At 35.8% G+C, this 20157-nt stretch overlaps 1 protein-coding gene and 1 long non-coding RNA gene across 4 annotated transcripts in view; both read left to right on the plus strand.

Annotated features, from left to right (window-relative positions):
* LOC122535603 overlaps nucleotides 1-9524 on the plus strand; it is a 61314-nt gene extending 51790 nt beyond the window's left edge. The window contains exon 3 of the long non-coding RNA XR_006308218.1: nucleotides 9322-9524. This is a non-coding gene — a long non-coding RNA (uncharacterized LOC122535603). The remainder of the gene's footprint in view (nucleotides 1-9321) is intronic.
* Nucleotides 1-20157, plus strand: part of LOC122535538 (mucin-17-like) — a 236699-nt gene that overhangs the window by 78893 nt on the left and 137649 nt on the right. The window lies entirely within an intron of this gene.

The following is a 20157-nucleotide window of genomic DNA, read 5'->3' on the forward strand; positions in this document are numbered from 1 at the left end:
TAATATTAATTAATATCAGTATAACATTACTATTATTATAATATCAATTTATTACTTTATATTTATTATAATATTATATAATAAATTTATATTGTAATATTATAATATTTATTATAGTATAAATCTATTATATAATATTATAGTAATATTATACTAATATTAATAATGTTAATAATATTTATTATAATATTATATAATATTATAATATTAATTTATTACTATAATATTTATTATAATACTAACTTATACTATAACATTATATAATAAATTTATACTATAATACTATATACTACTTATTATAATTTATACTATAATATTATATGATATTTATTATAATATTAAATATTATACTACAATATTTATTATAATATTACTATAATATTACGATGCTATATAAACATTATAATATATACCAAAATACAATTATACCGATATATGTCGCTTTAATGACCGATATCCGAATTTAGTTTCCGATTGCGGCAGTAGAATAATTACCTAAAAAATACCGGTATTTTACCGGTTCATTATTTTTGTAATACCGATTCGATCCCTGTCCCTCGAGATCGATACATCGATGCTCTTGATCGATCGAGTACGTTTGCTACAGATCGTTCAATGTTATCGGAGAGGATCTCGCGATATTTATTCCTCCTTTGTATCGGAGGCGTGGTTAGAACAATGAACAAAGAGCACCGGGATGTTGCGGATCGTCATAAAAGTCGCGGACTTGTGACAAGCGAAACTCGATCGTAAAACATTTGCCTTCGTTTGCTCGTTTATGCTCGCGTAGGGAAATGGTCTATTGAATCGTTCGCCAACCACGGTTTACGCACCGTTTCTATGCAGATACCCTCTATGCATCTGCCCCCATTCTCCGTGCTCTCTCTCTCTCTCTCTCTCTCTCTCTCTCTCTCTCGTTTTCGAATTTTTCTCGTTACGTAAGCAAATATTATCGAACGATCTGAAATCTCGAAGGAAGTTTTCAAACGTTAAGATGCTCTCTCTCGCCGATGTTGGTTAACATACCTTGTAATAGGATTTGTAACGAGGAAACCTTGTCGATTGAAAAGTTCGATAGTCTCGATGATGGATCGCGACGCAACCTTTGGTGAAACTTCGAAGAACGCGAGAGAAAAATTTGACGGGTTAGATTCTGGCTGTTATTATCTACCGTGGCTCTCTGACAGGATCATCGGTCATCGTAGATAATGTTGCCTGATTTGTCGGGTCGCTCCTCTCGGTTTTGACGGTTCGGGTTCTTCGAAGGTTGTTTCGGAGCCCCGAGAGATGAGTGATCGAGTGGATGGTACCTTTTTAACAGCATTCCACGAATGCCAAGGCGAATGTTTCAACGCGACGACTCGATAATTTGGAAATTTCAACGTTGGAGATACGTTTAAAAATTTGGACGTCTCGACATTGAAAAGTTTGAACGCCAGGTTTAAATATCTAAAAATCCCCATGTTACGAAATCGTATTTGGAAATTTAATCGTAATTTAATCCAATCTGCAATAGTTCAACTCTTTGCCCTCGACAAACGTTTCTTGTATCATCTACCAGCAATTTATTCACGAAGCATCGATTCAAATAAAATGACATTGGCATGGGAAATAATCGTTGTGGTATTTAACGCGAAATTTTGTTGATTATATCTTTCAAACGTGTGCTATCGTTTAAATTTAAAGCACTCGTCAACGCTCATTGCGGATTATGCGCAGAACAAGTATAATATCATAAAAGTTGATCTCTGGAAAAATAACATTCTCCACCATTTTTTTTTTTTTCAACTTTCGTAAGAAGCAGCAAGAAGTCTAGTTTGTACGGATTATTCCGAATAATAATGTGAATTATTAACCGAGGATTGCTTTCAGAAATTTCTTCTCTCTGCAATTCTTTTCTTCTCCTCGCTGTTATAGCTTTCACTCTGGGCGTCTGTTCAGATATTATACGTCGCATCACACAACATCAAACGTTATACGTTCGTCAGAATGATCAGCAAATGATGAAAAGTGTCCGAGCTGTTGGCTAGATTTATAAGTGCGATGTCCCCCTCAGAAGGGGGACAGTCGAGCGCAAAGGGTTAGAGTGACCAAAGCACATAGCTCCAAATGACATAAATTTGTCGTCCGTACTTTTGTTCGACCTGAAAGAAACCGCATGTTCGGAGCGCCACGTACGTATTTGGTTCGTCGCGAGTGGAACGTTTGTTTCGGAAATATCGTCCAGCAGGACTCCGACAACTCGTAAAGTGTGCACCGTGGCGGGATTCGGTGGCCTTTGAGGAGCCGCTGTAGAGGCGTAGCGCTTGTACGAGCTGTCTAGGAGACGATGTTGGAGAGGGGCCCCGCGGGCATAAATCGCCTAGAAAAGATAAAACGTCGTGGATGGAAGCTGGAACGCACGCTCGCGCGTGTGTACGTGAACGTGACCCTCGCTGGCCAAGTGATTTGTGAAACAAACTGCTACCAAGAGCGTGCCTCGCTCGCTTTATGTTTCGGACGCCACTAACGTTATCGCGATGGAGTGGTAGGTATCTACGTTCATCAAAATTCCTTTATCTAGTCGAATATCCTGCAAACTTTGCCGCGCTTGTTGCTATATTTTATTTATTATCTGTTCCGGATATCGCGTGCAACGCGTGTCCCGCAATTAACCTAACATGTCGGTGAATCTGCCACGAAGGTTCGTTTCGCGCTATATTTCCAGAAACTTTCAAGTATTTATATCAGAAATTTTAGGAAACGCAGCGCTTTCAATAAAAATAAGAATTTTACATAGAACGCCGTAGTTAGTAAATATCAAGTAACGAGTTACCAGGTAGATTTTCGATTCTCGATGACAAATGAAGAAAGTTTCAAACAAGCGACAGCTCGGAAAACAAATTATAAGATCGTGAAACAGAACAGTTTGCAACTTGTAATTGATCAATTCGCTAACGATATTAATTGGTAAGCTATTGCGCGAGACGAGCGCGGCTGCGAGATGTGTACTTACCTATTATTCAGTCAAAAGTCCATCAATTGTCACTAGGCTTTCGCAACAGGATAACGATTAACTGCGTTTATTTCAATTGAACTAACGTACGTGACAATACTTGGTATTCCGATGGATAGAGAATGGATTTCTCACAGTTGAGCTAATCGCTTCCTCGTTGCAGGAAAAACCTTGGAATCGTACAAGACAGATGATTCTCTTGCATAGAAATTTTACACGTACAGTCTTGGCCTTCGTTTCTCTTACAGAGTACTTTTGTTATACTTCTACTTGGGAGGAAGCGACGTTTGCCCAGTTCAGAAACATTATTACCATATTTTATTTATATCGACGCACGATCGATGTAATTATTTTGCCGCCTGGAAACGTTTAATATCGCATTATCTTTGCTATGAATTGGCTGGCATTCGAAGCGCGATCGACGGGTGTAATTTGCTTAACAACGAGAGCTCTCACTTTGTTCGAGTAACATTCACGTATTAATTACGCGGTCGTTCGTTCGGCTCTCGAACGACTACTAATTCGATTAAACATATTCAACACGTTCCGTGTCATTATCCTACGAACGAAACTAACAATTTACATAATTTATCCGTCATTACGTTTTGATATCATTGCCGTCGATGTACGTTAAAGCACCGTCACGATCTGCTGTTTGAACATTAAGGTACGATAATCACTCGATAATTCAAACATATCCCAAATATATTTAATTAATTTTTATATCGTACGTATTTGCGTAATTATCTCTTTGAAGCATTTGAGCAAGAGAATTGTTATTCAATTATCTCAGATTTACAAGAATTATCAATTCCAGAATTGATAAATTTTTTGGAGTAAAGTCTTTTTATGCACAGCTTCTTAGTTTACATATTTTTTTCAAATAATTTTCTTATTTTTTAAATTTAATATTTAATATTGTTTAGATTTTTTAAAAATATTTTTCAGATTTTTTAGATTTAATATTTAATATTTATTTTTATATTTCTAGATTTAATATTTAATATTTTTTTAGACTTTTTAGATTTAATATTTAACATTTATTTTTATATTTTTAGATTTAAATATCACACTTACATAGAAATATCTGGTTACACTTAGCAGTCAATAACAAAGTTTTCACGTTATTATAAAATACTTCCGATGTAGTTGAACATCGGGAAAAATTCAGAGGAATTAATTTCCTCTTCCAACGATAATAATTCCTCAAAAAATGAAACAAAGAGAAAAAAAGATCCGTCGACAAAACACCGGAGTAATAATCGCATTGTAAAATTTCACGCGAATTTCTTTCTGAAGTCGAACATCCCAACGTTTCCGGGAAACGTTTCATTTCCTGCGAGGTAAAGCGACTCGTACGATGCGAGTTTTGCGTAACTATTAAGTGCGTTATGGTTCTGGTTATTCTTTTTACGAGCCATTAAAAGCTCGTTCGATGTAGTAACGGTACAGGCGTACTTCTTTTTTTCTCTTCACTCTTTCTCAAAAGGATATCGTTGGTTAAGTAACGAAACTTGTATCTGCCATTCATGTTGTCCAGAGTATACATATATATATGTATAGGTACAGATATCTGAAGGATAGTTCTCAGTCGTGAGAAAGGAACAATCGAATCCGTAAGATACAGCGTGCAGCGTATGAATGGTTTATGAGCGTGGTGGAATGAACTTGCGTGCATGGTGCGGCAAGATGTTACAGGTTAACAGAGAAATGACGATAAATATTCAGGTTGATAGGTTCGAATGCTAGAACAGTGATGTTATACATGAACACAGATTTTACGGTGATTCACAGAAGTATTTAATCGTTTAAACACGTATTTCAGTTGTCGTATATTTAAATGTACACGTAATATACCTCATTAATTTCAGAAGAATTAATTAAATTAAATTATATGAATTGTATTAAATATGAATTATATAATTAATTATATAATTATATTATAAAAAAATATTAGTTAAACTTGAAATCAATTTTTTTAATAATACTTGTAAAAGTTGCAAGTATTTGCCATGAATGTATGTTCTTACATAATATGCGTTATACTACGAAGTTAATATGTACATCCTAAAGACAAACAGATAGAACACTCTATATTTTTTTATATTATTTATCGTAGAGTAGAGAGGATAAGCGTAGAGTATTACATCACATCTTTGGGCACTGATGTACGTATGCATGTTGAATGTTGAATTACCGGGACACGAAATTTCCCACAAATACAGAAACGAAAATATAAACATTGCCCGAAGCGTAACATTCGTGTGAAATACGTATTAATATTTGTAAAAATGGGTCGCGAAAAGAAGTGAAATACGCACGATATTGAAATTAAACGAAGAACATAACAAAAATAGCCAAAACAGTTAACAAAAGTCGTAAAGTAATGATGAATTTACTAAAAGATCCCGATAATTCTGGAAAAAGAGAAGATTGTGGACGACCGCGGTGTCTAACAGTGTTCAAGCTCCACTGCGAAACAAATTGCAGAAAACGCTGGAGTTACGATGAATGATCAGGAACGTTTCGATGTCTTTTAAAGAATTGTGAACATCTGAAGCGACGAAAACCTCGATTAAAGCAAGAGCATGAGCAATACGCAGAGAAACATGTTTATGTGTGTAAGAAATGGCAAAGAGTAATATGTATCGATGAAAAAAGGTTCAATGTAGACCTGATGGTCTCCATTATCGTGATTTACGAAAGAAGCAACAACTTCCGAGTCGTCGTTCCAGAGGAGGAGCGGCTGTATAATGATTTGGAGAGATACTAAGGTAAAATTGAAATAAAATTCATTACCGAAAAATTAAATAGTAAAATGTATGTTGAAACGATTGACGAACAAATTGATATACGTACGCGACACGAATTGTCAGAAATAAATACACTTTTCAACACGATAACGTGCACAACGTGAAAGCGAAAATAGTAAAACGGTACTTTGCAAACAAAAAAGACTCGTGTAAAATGGTTAGCCAAGTCTCCGGACTGAAATCTTTGTAGAAAATTATTGGGGGAAATTTGGCGAGAGTTGTATACCAGAATGGAAGACAATTCGTAAATATTAATGAATTAAAAAAACTAGGTCAAAAAATCAATAAACAATTATCAAACTCGTTTCTATCCATTGTCTTTCACGAAATGTGTTATCACTTTGACTGCCAATATTACCATATTTCTATTTCTTTTCCTTTTAACAATTCCTTTTAATAAAATGTATTGCAAAATGTTTAATTTATGTTACTTATACATGTTCGATAGAAGAAACGCATATAAGAAAGATTTTGTATCATTCACGCAATAAGAAGAAAGAAATTTTACCTTGATTCACTGTTCTTCGTACTTCGGTAATCTCTGCGAAATACACATTTGCAGAAAGCGGTTTGCAGCTTGAATTCTTCTAAAATAAAATCGATATTCGTCGTTCAATCTCGTAGATTTTCTTTCGTGTTCTTTCCCCTTATCATTGTTTGGCGATGATGGAAGGCACTTTGTTTCATGTTCCAACGTCACGTAAATACATTATTCGCGCGCATAAGCGTGCTCTTGAATGTCCCATCAACAACACCTCGGCTCGCTATGGATCGCTGCGTTCGTCGTGCCACGTCAATAATATTGTGTAAATACTTTTATAACTCTCCGGCTTGTACAAGAGAACTCGCCGCGTGAGATATAGCAATTGCGGAGAGCGGTTATATACGCGTGATCGACGAAACGAAGCAGGCGTATTACAATACACATCCCCGGGGGCACGTTTGACGTCTCAACGGAATATACAGCCGCGATAGTTGCCCTTCCTCCTATCAGTATTATTGAATTAACGTACGTAGCCACAAACGATGATGAAAAGAGCAAGTATAATCTTTACTTTGCCACAGAGTAATACAACAATTCTGAAAGGAATGTTTCAATGAAATAAATTTACTCAGGGACTTACGTTGTTACAATCTTATTGTGATTTACATGTTGTGTAGATTAAATGGTTGAAAGTTACTTATTCGCAAACGAATTTGCATTTCAATTCAGTGAATTTTGTATTTAGTAAAAGTTAGAACGAAATGGAATTATGTCTTCTGGGATAAAATCTTTGAATTATCCCCTCTGCTTTCATAGTGCCTGTTTTATTGTATTTGAATTCCCCATTTCGAAAATCTACTCTTCATTCATTGCATACATAACTGAATATAAAATTTCTTAGTAATTTGTAAGATCTTTTCCAATTTCTTCGACCGATTCTCAAATACATTATTATTGTTTTCATTATTGAACAGCAGAGTTTTATGCATGTAGAGAAATCTGCAGAACAAACACAATATTAATAAATATGTGAAACTAGATTTCTTTAATTCCATCTAGAGAAATGACAGTGTCGAATGAAAGTAGCCGTCTTTTAGATGTTTCTTACTCAGTCCCCACGTCCATTAATTCTATACGTTAAAAAAATGAAGACCCTCATAACACGGTTAGTTTCCTCGGTGAACGCCTGAACGAGGGTTCGTGTTAAGGTCTAATTTCCATATGATCGATGAACGAATTGTTCGGAGACACACGCACGACGGCTGTTCCTTTGGGGCCCGTCTTTGACGATCCGACGAAACACACAGCCGGACGACCATCGTTCCTCAATGTGTCGTCACCATCAAATTAACATACGAAATCCAACCGGTCGTAGCCGCGTATATCTTGTTTAATGGCGAGCAGTCGCATTACTCGCGAGCAGAAACGACCCCGGTACATCACACTAGAGATGGGATCGAGTACCTCACAAGTTGGATTCGATATGGATTTATATATACTGCTCACAGAAATTAGGGGACATTTCAAAATGAATATGAAGCGATAAAAAGAAAAGAAGCATTTGATGTTTTTTTTAAACAAGAACAACTTTCTTTGACTCGTCATTTGTTTTTCTGACGTACTTCACATTCATTTTGAAATATTCTTTAATTTTTCTGAACAGTGTAATATTCCCATGGCGATGGTAATAATTTTAAAAATAATGTTGCAATCGTGTCAGACTGAACCTTCTCCATTGTATCGATACAAATGCGTCTGATGCGAGAGCTGAAAGGAACAAGAGTCTCAAGTTTCAAGCAGATCTACTCTAAAAATTTTAATTTCTTTAAAATCCGAACAATACTTGTGAAAATTTCGCAAGTTTTCAATAATTTTCCAAACGTCGAATTACTTACGACTACGATTTCCGAAAGCAATAGGGTTCGAAACCAGCTGGTGTAAAATAAATACGGATATTCTCATTCGAGAGTCATGAAACAAAGTTTACGTGTCGAACTTAGCTAACGAAAATTTAGTATAAAACGTACTTGATGAAACGTATACGCTGAACTTGAAGTACGGCCCAAACAAATGTACCCAACGTTGAACTTGACTTGTACAAAACGAACGCATTGCGCGAGAACGTGTCTGTTCGAGCATTTTGTTTAAAACACGCGAGACGAAACTCTTTATCGTTAGACATCAAACTTGGATTCGTATGAATGCGTATTGGTCTTGATCCCATTCCTACATCACACGCCCAGTTGTCTCTCGCAGCGTGTTGTGTACGTGGAAACTCGATACCTCGGACTCGGTTCGAGACCCCGATCGATCGAACGTTCTTACCAAGGATGGAGGAGGAGGAGGAGGCAGAAAAATCGGATTAACAATCTCGAACATTGGCCGAGTATCGAGAAAACGACCCCCTGAGAAGGTTGTTTGCGTTTTATTACGAGCTCTGGCGTTTTATTCCGAGTCCCACGGTGATCGGCCATGTTTTTCGCACAACGAAAGACGGGAGAGAGAACCGTATTTTTCTCTACCGGTATTTAGATTATGTAACTATGGAAAAACGCGCGCCGGGAGAAAGAGCGAACGCGCGAGAATAGGATAATCTCGCGCGGGAAATTTTCCACCCGAGGTGAAATTGTGTGTTAATTTTTTTTTTTTTACTCTCTGTCGGAAGTGTATATACTTGAGTGTATATACTTGAATACCTGTGTGTTTTCATTTTGGATTGTTCCATTTCGGCTTTGACTTTCTTCTCGGTTGCTCTTTGTGTTGCTGACATTTTGAAAAGCGTGGAATGTGAGAAAAAACAAGCATGACTCAGAAACTTTCTGCTTCGTATTATTTTGATAATGTCGTTTTCATTTAGAATTAATACGCGGTCTTCGATCGTCTTTTGCAATTATTCTTCAATCAGAAACGTACTGATTTCATTTCGTAGATGAAAAGCAATCAAGTTACATAACGCTTGAGAATAGAGAAATGTAAATCAGCGGCGAGAGTTGGCAACTTACTTAATGGGAAAATATTTTCTGTTGCAGGTAAGAGCGAGCACCTGTGTTTCGACATAGAGGCATACTTTCCTTACGGCGTGGATCTCCCTCGGCGGTTCGTCAAGAAGACAAAAGTAATCGAATTATCTAACACTTTGCAGAACGCAGTAAGAACGTGATTTCATTTAATATTAGTAATTTTTGATTTTATTTTACTTTAATTCGTGATTTGGCAGTCAGTGTATTTTTATACGAACGTAATAGAAAGAATAGATATACTATTATAGATAGAAAAATATTACTAATACTTTCCCAAATTAATATTAAAATTAATTATCTAAAAAATTAAATTTTTTACAATTCGTTTGTTCTTAAATATGCTACATTTTGATTTAAAATGCCATTTTATAAAACTTTTCACCTATAATCAATTTTTATTTATAAATTTTAGTACATATAAGTATATCTTATCGTGGATTATCAAATTAAATAACAAATTTCCTTAAAATGATGTATTTTAAACAGTTCTATTACTCACTGTATAGATGTCATTTTATGCAATTAATTAAAAAAAAAATGGTACATGGACGGATAATTCGTTTCTGCACCTACAAATACCCCCATAGACGCACGAATGGCACTCTGCTATTTTACTCTCTATTAAATTCAATGGCAAACGGGGCGATCGCGAATGGCGTCGAGTCGAATCGCGGCGACACGGTTTATTTTCGCGGCGATGCGCAGGCGTCGCATCGATTATTCAGGACAGCCAGTTAATTGCGCGCGTTTGTAATCCTGTTAACTCGCGGCAACATGCTGGAGGGCACGACTCGGTTCGTTTCTCCTTAGTATCGCCGCGCCACGCCAGCGTGCTCCAGTTTCGATAAATCTGAAGGTGGACGCGCCCGTTGGTGATTGCTCGTCCAGTGAATTACGCTCGCTCGACTCGCGGGGCCAAGAATGCAGTTACGTCTCGGTTTTGCGACACAGCCACGACCTTGTTCCGACGGTGGATTACGCGCGATTTCGACACGCGAACAATTGTCACGCGTGTCACCGTGATGTATCCCGGGCCACCGTTGCGACACTATTCAAGGAAGCTTCAAGTGGCCCTTGATTATCGCGACACTACGTTTACGGAGTTGCTCGAACGTGCGATAAAATTTAATACGTGCGTTGAGTACAACGGAGCTTAAATTTTGGAACAAATCAGATAGAGCGTTGTAAAACTTGATATAGGAATAGCTCGTCAACGATAAGCTCTCTTGCACATAAATAATCAGAGTATTCGAATGCGAAATTTTACATTTTCGCAAAGTTAATTTAATGGGATAATATTATACAAATAATTTTATTTTTAATATCGTGATTGTAGTATTAATTGACGATAGAAAAAAGTTTTATAACTTATTATTATAAATTTATAAAGTTACTATATATATATATATATAATTATTAAAAAAAATTTGTTTAATTTTTTAAAATAAAATATAATGATTAAATTAGTAATAAATATATGTTTGATATATTAATAATTAAATATATATAAGGAATTAGGCAAAATAAATATATTCACCTGTTTATCAAAAACATGTCTTATTGAAAATAACTTAAAAAAAAAATTAGATTGTAATAAATAAATTTCTTTTATCAATTATAAGTATGATAACAAGTGCTCTGGGATTTTATATATTTCTTCATACTATGTATATTCTGTTTTCTTCTGCTGTAAACGCATAAACATAATTAAATTATTGGTAGTCCATTGTGTTCAATTTATATCTAGTAACAGATTCAAGCTCTCGTGTAAGAACATTTAACTTGTAAAATTTCACCGATGATAGTCGAATTGTGCAAGAAAGCTCTGCCCAGGCAACACCTCACAGACTGTTAGGAAAGATTCCGAATCCACAGAGTATGACATTGGTGATTTGTAGAATCTGATACGAACGTCAGGTCGTTAACACGCGCGATACCTGTGAACTTCTCGAATCTGTGAATAATTCGAGAGGGACACGAGAGAAATATCACCTCTCGGATATTTTTCTAACATGCACACTGACAAAGCCATCTGATATCCATATCGAATCTTCGTAACGTTACGCTTTTCGAAACTGATGTACAGTAGGATTTCGTGTCTGGGTCGTTCCGCAAACAGGCCTTCAAAGGAGGACGTAATCTGGAGCGCAATGAACGTAACGAAGAGAGGGAACAATGGAAAGTGAAGTGGTTGTCGTTGCGCGCGCCGAGTGAATCAGGAAAACGACGTCTACGATTTCGGATTGATCGCGATTCCTTTCGGAAATCATCGGATCGTAATCAGCCGGCGATAATTGTGTCGTTTCCAAACTCGTCGCATGCCTACGCGTATGGAATACCTCTCGCTCCTCTCTCGAACGAGGCCAGGACTTTACTCTCCGGTCGTACAGTATTCCAGCTCTAACTCGCAAACCGTATAAAGTCGGGCACGACTTTACGACACGTCGTTCGCGATTCTATTTTTTTTTCTTTTCCTTTTTTCTTCCCGAAAATGGATCTCGCTACGCACACCCATTCCGAGGCTCTTCGCAGTGGATTAGAAACTGTCAGCGACGATCCTTGAGGATCCTAGTGAACGGAACGGATTTTGAAGCAACGTAGAGAAATAACGAATTGTTGGTAGCGATTAATTGCGAAGGACAAATGGAAGAAATAACGAAAAGAAATACGTTCTTTGATTTCACCGTTTTCTCTGTTTCAAAAGTTCAATTTTGTTGCAAGTGTGAAAATATGTTTCAAGATATTCGGTACAGGTACAGCTTCTGCATCTTTGTACAAGTGTGATATGTACAGTGCAAGTAGTATAGGTCAATAGAAGCGCCGTCACGCACATTTAAGACGATTAATATCCGTTTGCACCAAATATTTTGTACTTTGTAAATGCATTTCCAAATTGCCTTCAAATTTTATTAATATATTTGTGTCACGAGTGTTTTTTTTTTTTTTTTACAGAATTAATACAGTATTGTGTGTGAAAGTGTTACTATGTTTCGTGAATGAAACAAATTTAGAATTTATTTATTTACTTGTATGCATTCACTTTCCTTACTTTTTCTAGAATATAATTACCAATGATTAAGTGAAAAATATTACATATTTCGTTAAAAAAAAAAAAAAACATTGAAAGCCCCTCCCTCCCCTCCCCAAAATAATAGAAAAACAACCAGAAATGATTAATTAAATCATTTCGATAACCATTCCCCTCGCTGTATCTGTTTCACGAGGGCACCGCGGAAATTTCAACGTCAAAGTTGCCCTAATTTTTTAATTAATTATTTTCATAAAAATATCAATTGCAGATTGATTCAGAGATCTTTATTTCAGTATTTCGCAAACTACAAATCCAACCAATTCTTTTCACGTCGCGACTTTCTAAGTTCGAGGATCATACGAGAAACATATTTCTCTTTAAGTACATTACTTAAATGTCGTTGTAATCGCTATACGAGATGACACATAAATCTTCGATACACAACGCATTGAACGTAGCTTTCACTCGTCCGCGGTATATATTGTTCCGATGTTCCACGTATCGCGATATCTTCTGAAAAAAATGTCGCCATACGCTTTGGCTTTCCAGAGGCACGTGAAAGAAACTGTTCGCGACAATAGCCACATTCGTATTCCTTGTGAGGGTATCGCGATGTTGCGCCAACGGTTAGAACGAACATTTTGACACGAATTTCCAAACAGGTACCGATCGAACGTTAGAAATCCTCGATTGGGGTGATTCAATTTGCCATCAAGAAGCTTCAACAACCTGTCAACTGGGTTACTCCTTAACCGGAGGCTTTCATAATCGTGGAATGACTTTCATATTTATTGATTTTAATCCGTAAATTTAAGATACGACATTTTTAACAAAAATAGTCACTATCGGTGAAAAGAAAAAAAAGAAAAGAAGAAAGTGAAACGACGCATTATTATAAATCTTTTCATTGTAATAATTCATTTCGTAAAGATTTCTTTTCAACATAACAAATTTTCGATGAGACTAAAAGTATTAAGATGATAAATGAAATGATTATTAAGATAATTATATAATTTTGGAAAATTTGGAAGTAGAATATTTGCAATATTATTGAATAAATATAATTATTATTATAAATTGTAACTTTTTTTATTACTAATAGAAAGTTTAAATTGAAAAAAATGATATAATTATTATAATAAATATATATATATATATATATCACAGAATATTAAAATTTAAGTTCATTTTTTATAATTTTTTGTAAATTAAACGAATGCGTTCACTCGCTACGTTACATCACTAACGTTTTACGTTGTTATCGCGGGGAGACTTGGTGTCAGACGAGGCGCGTGGGCGTTCGACGAGAGACGACGGTCCGTCGATACGTTAATGGAAAAGTTGATGTACGCGTGAGGAAGACAACTTGTTTATTAAAGCATTAGCAGAACGCCTACAGTCGATCGTGTCGTCCAGTGGACCAAGATAAAATGTGGTTAACGCCGAAGATCGTAATATCTGGCTTCAATTGGTTACACGTATGTACAGAGGGATTGTTTCTCGAATTAATCGTTAATCGATGATTTCACGATACTTATCGAAAGTGTTTGGATTCTTAGTCTCTCAAGTGCGTTTCGATAATAGAAGATTACGAAAGGAGTGGAATACTGTTGGTAAGAATCGAAGTCATGCTGTGCGTACATTGTGAAACATTATTGGGGAATTCATGGGTTGAACTGGAGATCGTGGGAAACGAGCTTATTATTTATCATGTACGCGGAACAGCTTTGTTTGTAATTAGAAGAAATAATAATCGTCGTTGTAAAAATCGATAGGAGACAAAACTCTGGTGTTTTCTTTTTTTTTTTTGGCAAAATTTATGTTGGGCTAGAATTAGATAGTTGTAATGTGAAACTATACACGAATAAACACCGGTGACATAGATACGTATATTCGTGAAAGAAGACCTCGCAAGAGTAATTATTAATCTCGTCTATTGAAAATAGAAACATCAACGTATCATCGTAATTATTACTATTGAGTGTACGATGGATTATCGTCGTGATTGTTGCTGTTATAACATTTAGGTTGACGACAGCTTGTCCGCCGTTGAACCTCAATTATCTAACCGTCATTTACTTTTCAACAACTTCAATCGTCTTTAATCACGAAACGATTCAATGGAAGACCCATTCGACGAGAATCCCGTGAAAAGGAATTTCACACTTTCCACTCGCGGACTCGAACGTACCAACGTGTACGAACCGGTGAATCAATCGGCTGGCAATGGATTCGCGACACACCTTGCACATTTATCCTCGACTGCGTTACGTAAAGGGGATCCACATGCTCGACTGGCCGCGCGATGCTTTACAAGTAACGTTACTCGCTGTTATTCTTATTAACTATTCGCCAACGTTGCAACGATACAGCTACGAGGGACGCGATAGCATCTCCCGCGCGCGGACGATCTTCACGCAACCATAATCGTATCGCGATCATTGATTACGCCTGAAACCGCGTATTCTCTCTCGTATTTTGCTTCGCGCATGTTACGTGCACACCATACACGGAGTATTTACGGATTTTATATATATTATTAATTATATATATGTTTATTATATATATGTTCTTTTTTTTTTCGCGTAAACGGTGGATGCTATGGAAAAACGAAAGTTATACTATCTCTTGTATATAATGGCGAAAATTTTTTTCTAGTCATACCGAAGATAATCTTTAATTTTTGGAATGAAATGCCTTGTTTCTCTTTTTATATTATATTATATTATATATATTGTAAATATATTGTATTTTATATTATATATATACAAAATATATATATATTGTAATATATTGTATTTTATATTATATATATATACAATATATATATATATATATTGTAATATATTGTATTTTATATTATATATATACAATATATATATGTTTATTATATATATGTTCTTTTTTCTTTCGCGTAAACAGTGGATGCTATGGAAAAACGAAAGTTATACTATCTCTTGTATATGAATGGCGAAAATTTTTTTCTAGTCATACCGAAGATGATCTTTAATTTTTGGAATGAAATGCCATGTTTCTCTTTTTATATTATATTATATTATATATATGTTGTAAATATATTGTATTTTATATTATATATATACAAAATATATATATATATATTGTAATATATTGTATTTTATATTATATATATACAATATATATATGTTTATTATATATATGTTCTTTTTTCTTTCGTGTAAACGGTGGATGCTATGGAAAAACGAAAGTTATACTATCTCTTGTATATGAATGGCGAAAATTTTTTTCTAGTCATACCGAAGATGATCTTTAATTTTTGGAATGAAATGCCATGTTTCTCTTTTTATATTATATTATATTATATTATATATATATTGTAAATATATTGTATTTTATATTATATATATACAATATATATTGTAATATATTGTATTTTATATTATATATATTGAATTTAGGACGATGTATCATTCGATGGTACTTTTTCATTTAGACAAGATCATGAATGAAATTCGGAAATGCGTATGGATGATTTTGTATTTAGATTGACAGTTTGCTATGTTAGAATCGACAATGATTGTTCGAAAGAAATTCTACGGTAGAAAAAGTATTGAACTTATTGTTCTCTGCACTTCCTTGTGTTTAGTTTATCTTCTTAGATATTCTTCTTTTTCTTTTTGATATTTCATATTCAAATATAAATAATATTCAAAAAGTATGTATATTTCAATAATATTTATTCAATTATAATATTAGATCCCAGGGATTTGTTAGATTCAAATTTCGTATTATCTTATTATTTTATTATTATTACATTCTTTGTAATCGTGCTTTTGAAACGAGCTGGCGTTTCGCGAAACGTCGTGAATTTCTTCTTCGCTATTTCAGATCTCATCTTTTTCATTCACTCGATCCTTTCACTTTCGATACAGATTGAACCTCAGATCGTGTTCTCCAAAAAAATTTCACGGAGCGATCAGAATGAATTATTCTCCTCCTAATTCGAATTATCGTAATTAAGGAAGTGCACGATCGGGGTAAAAATAAATTGGACGTCATTGTGCAACGTGTACGATACTCATGGATCTCATTATTTGTCGATTAGTGCTTGCAGAAGGAGGATAAATGTAAGTTCGCCGTAATTCTCAGATTCGGTGTGTCGAGAAAGTAAGAGATACATTAAACGAACGCGATACGAAGAAACTGTTCGATTATTAACGAAGAAGTATCAGCACTGTTCGAATGTATACATATTTCAGAATATCGTTGGATAAACGTAACGTGAAGAAAAGATATGTCGACTGAATGGGACGAGACGTTGTGAAAAGAAATTCATCGACACCCTGTTTCGATTCATGCATTATTCAACGTGTACGGATGAGAGTTATAAAATTGAATCGTACATTTGTAAACGTGCGTATATCTTCGAGAGTATGCTCGTAAACAGATTCTGGCACTCGACGACTTTTCAGATTGGCTTTACATCTAACCAAAGCGTAATCGTAATTAGACTGGCTGTGACGTTTATATTTATGAAATTCGGAGTGGATGGAAAATTGTTTTGCCTGTCGTTTCGGATATTTTACATACATTTCCATATATTACACGCGAGCCTGTGCCTTCAAATTTCTTACAAATCTAGAGTCTTGTCTCGTTCCAAATATTTTACAAAGCGTATATAACCTCGTGTGAGTCTCGGCGTATGTTATATACACACACGCGCACATTGCACACGCCACTTTACAGGCAATTGATAAGGACATCAACGTCGGCTTAAGCAACAATAGCGTACGTTCTCAGGCAACGTCGCGTTATGCTGGAAACATGTTAATCCCCGAGGTCAGTGGACGACCGTTCGCAAGGTGGTCAATCAGTCCGAGCTGGCAAGAAACAGCATTGCGGATGGTTTACCGCTTACGGAGCAGCGTAAATCTCCGTTAACAATACCGGCGAGAAATATAACGAGGCGAAGGTCGCGTGTTGCTGATGATCCCGTTTTCTCGTTTCAAATGGAAATTCGAACACGTGATTAACATTTCATCGTTCTGTCATTAGATCTATTATCGAGTGTGTATTAGTTGGCTCTTTGAGAATCAGAATGGCTCCGATTATTCAAGCCTGAAATTTTTATTTTTCACGTTTTATTTTTGTTTCTCAATTTCTTTTACATATATATATATATACATATATAATATCGTTAGTATTTTAGATAATCATTATCGATGCATTTTCGTTCTATCTGTTCCTTCCGTCCGAATGTTTCCAACATTCATTCAATTTTGAAATTTTTATTCTTCTCATTTTACTTCTCATGCGTTGCTCTTAGGGCATTCATTGCTTTTGATATTCGGTAGATAATCTTTTGTCGTTTTAACGCTTCATTTGAATATTCAGTAGATGATAAAAATTTTTAATTACACGCGTATTTTATAATAAAACTTAATCTATTGTCAATTTACAGATTCTTTGTTATATAAAGAATCCATTTCATCATTGGCATTTTATTAACTAATTCGAGTTTCAACAAACAATAATTTGTACGACTGACAAATGGTAATTAAGAGGCGACAGATGACGAAGAACAAATCCTCGAATTGAACAATTGCAATTTGACAAAAAAATCGTTGTCGGAGGACACGGGAGAAAGGCCAATGTGAAATGGTTAGCCGCGTATCGCGAAAACGTGAATAAATCGAGGCGAGTTGAGGGCAGCCACTTTACAAGCCGTGACACGAACGTTGATTCGCGGCCGGTACATGTCTTTATACGCGATTATACTTTTTACGACGCGATCGTGTCGGTTATAAGTACGTGGCCGCTGCTGACGATCGTAATTCACGACGATTCGTCAACCCTGTTTCAAATATGCTCGTCACCTCTAACACTTGTTTGAACGTTCCGTTTATGGCCATTATCTAACAACCATTGTATATGATGTCGATTAATAATTAATTTATCGCATAGAATAATCTATTAATAATAGATTATTCCACGTGAAAACCATTAGAACACACAAATGAATTTTCCAATTGTTCGTGAATATTAATGGGATCGTTTCAAAAAAGGCTTGAGCGCAGTAAATAAGTTTTCATCGACAATTAGAATTATGTCGTTATTATACAAAGTAATAGTGACAATCTGTGCGATTCTTCTGCGAAACGGCGGAAGAAGGAAAGATGAAAGATGAAAGATGAAAATAAAGAAGAGGAAGCATTTTCCTTTTTTTTCCTTTTTTTCGCGTACAAAGCTTAATTACGCAGAGATATAATAAAGGGTCTTGTCCAGCGGATCGTGCGCCATCCCCCGTGAACGTTGTTAACGAAGAAAGAAAAAAAAAAAAGTCTTGTTATCTTGATGGGAGGCCGATAAATGGATAGCCGCGTATAGTTCGCTCCGCGGTACAATAAGCTGACAAGCGGCTCTCGCTTCTCAAAGACGACCCGGTCATTTTGTCTGTAGTTTAATAAGAGACCTTCCTCCGACCTGTTCAGTGTCTCTCCCCCCCCTTCCCAGCCGAGTTATTCTCAATCACGATCGACGAACCTTCTTCATATAGCTAATCGACAATTAGAGAGCTCTATGATCGATCGCGAACTCGTGATCGCTCGATAGATCGATCTCTCGGAATATGCTGTCGGGAGAAGTTCAAGGTTCTATTCTTTTTGTCTTTGTCTTTGTTCATCTTTGGGAGGCAATGGGGTGATAAGCAGTGTTTCCGGATTGAAGATGTAACATTTAAATATTGCATATGGAAGATAAAATAGTTACCACAAATGTTGAGAATAATGACATCGATTTTTTTTTCTTTTTTTCTTGAATTTGTTTCACAGGGTTTTATCCCTTCCGATTACTTTTTGACAACGTTAAAATTAAAAACAAGCACTTTCGCGATTACTAAATCACAATAGATTGGTACAAACAGTACAAAATTGTACGCCTCGCTGTTGCGTTATTGGCTTAATACGGACTTTAATCACAGAGCATTCGTCTCCTCCGAAAATGAAAAGATCATATCGGCGTTAAATTTCTATTATAATAATTGCTGTGTAATTTCATTCAATACTGGCGGTGTACGCGCAGTACAGTTACGCGTCTGGCTATTGTGTCATTAGCTTAGTATAGGCCTTCATCGCAGAGATAGATCGTAAAGGGCAGTTGATCGTTCCCATGTAAAAAGTAGTTTACATTGAGGCGAAGCAAATGAGTCAAAGTCACGATAGAGGAGAGAGAACTAGAGTGAATGACGCGATTCCGCGAGGAGAGAAGGAGCCGGCTTTACCAGGCGTCGAAGTCACCGCGCGAGGCCAACGCCGCGATTCATTTCGCGTGCATAACGCGAAGAATTTAGCCGCGAGAAAACCGCTAGATTCGTGTCCGCCTGCTGTCGTTAAGCTAATCACCTAACAGAGGTCAATCGCGTAACCGTCAGCGAGTTTCTCACGAGTGGAATGTTACACTGGCCGTTCAGTTAATATTGTTCGAGCACGTGAACGTGCCAGTCGGCAATGGTTACACCGTTTACTTTTCAATGTCGCGGATTGTCAGAGCAACGAAAAGTCATCAGTTTTCAATTTTCTTTTTTTTCTTCGTAGAAATATTACAATTTTAATTTCGGAGAATTTGAACGATCTTCTGTAAATTGTACGTCTAGTGAAAATTTGAATTCAAAGACTGGAACTTACTCGAGTTTAGGAATGGAATTTTGTTTTCGTGGGAAAGTTCCTTGATCAAAGGTCTGTCGAAAAATTGATTCATTGATCTACAATCTCACTTAATAGCAAGTCTAGTAAAAGATCTCGATGCAGTCGATTTCTAAACTAGAAAATAAAAACAAC

This window comes from Frieseomelitta varia, unplaced genomic scaffold (assembly GCF_011392965.1).
Source record: "Frieseomelitta varia isolate USP_RPSP 00005682 unplaced genomic scaffold, Fvar_1.2 scaffold_152, whole genome shotgun sequence".
Lineage (NCBI taxonomy): Eukaryota > Metazoa > Arthropoda > Insecta > Hymenoptera > Apidae > Frieseomelitta > Frieseomelitta varia.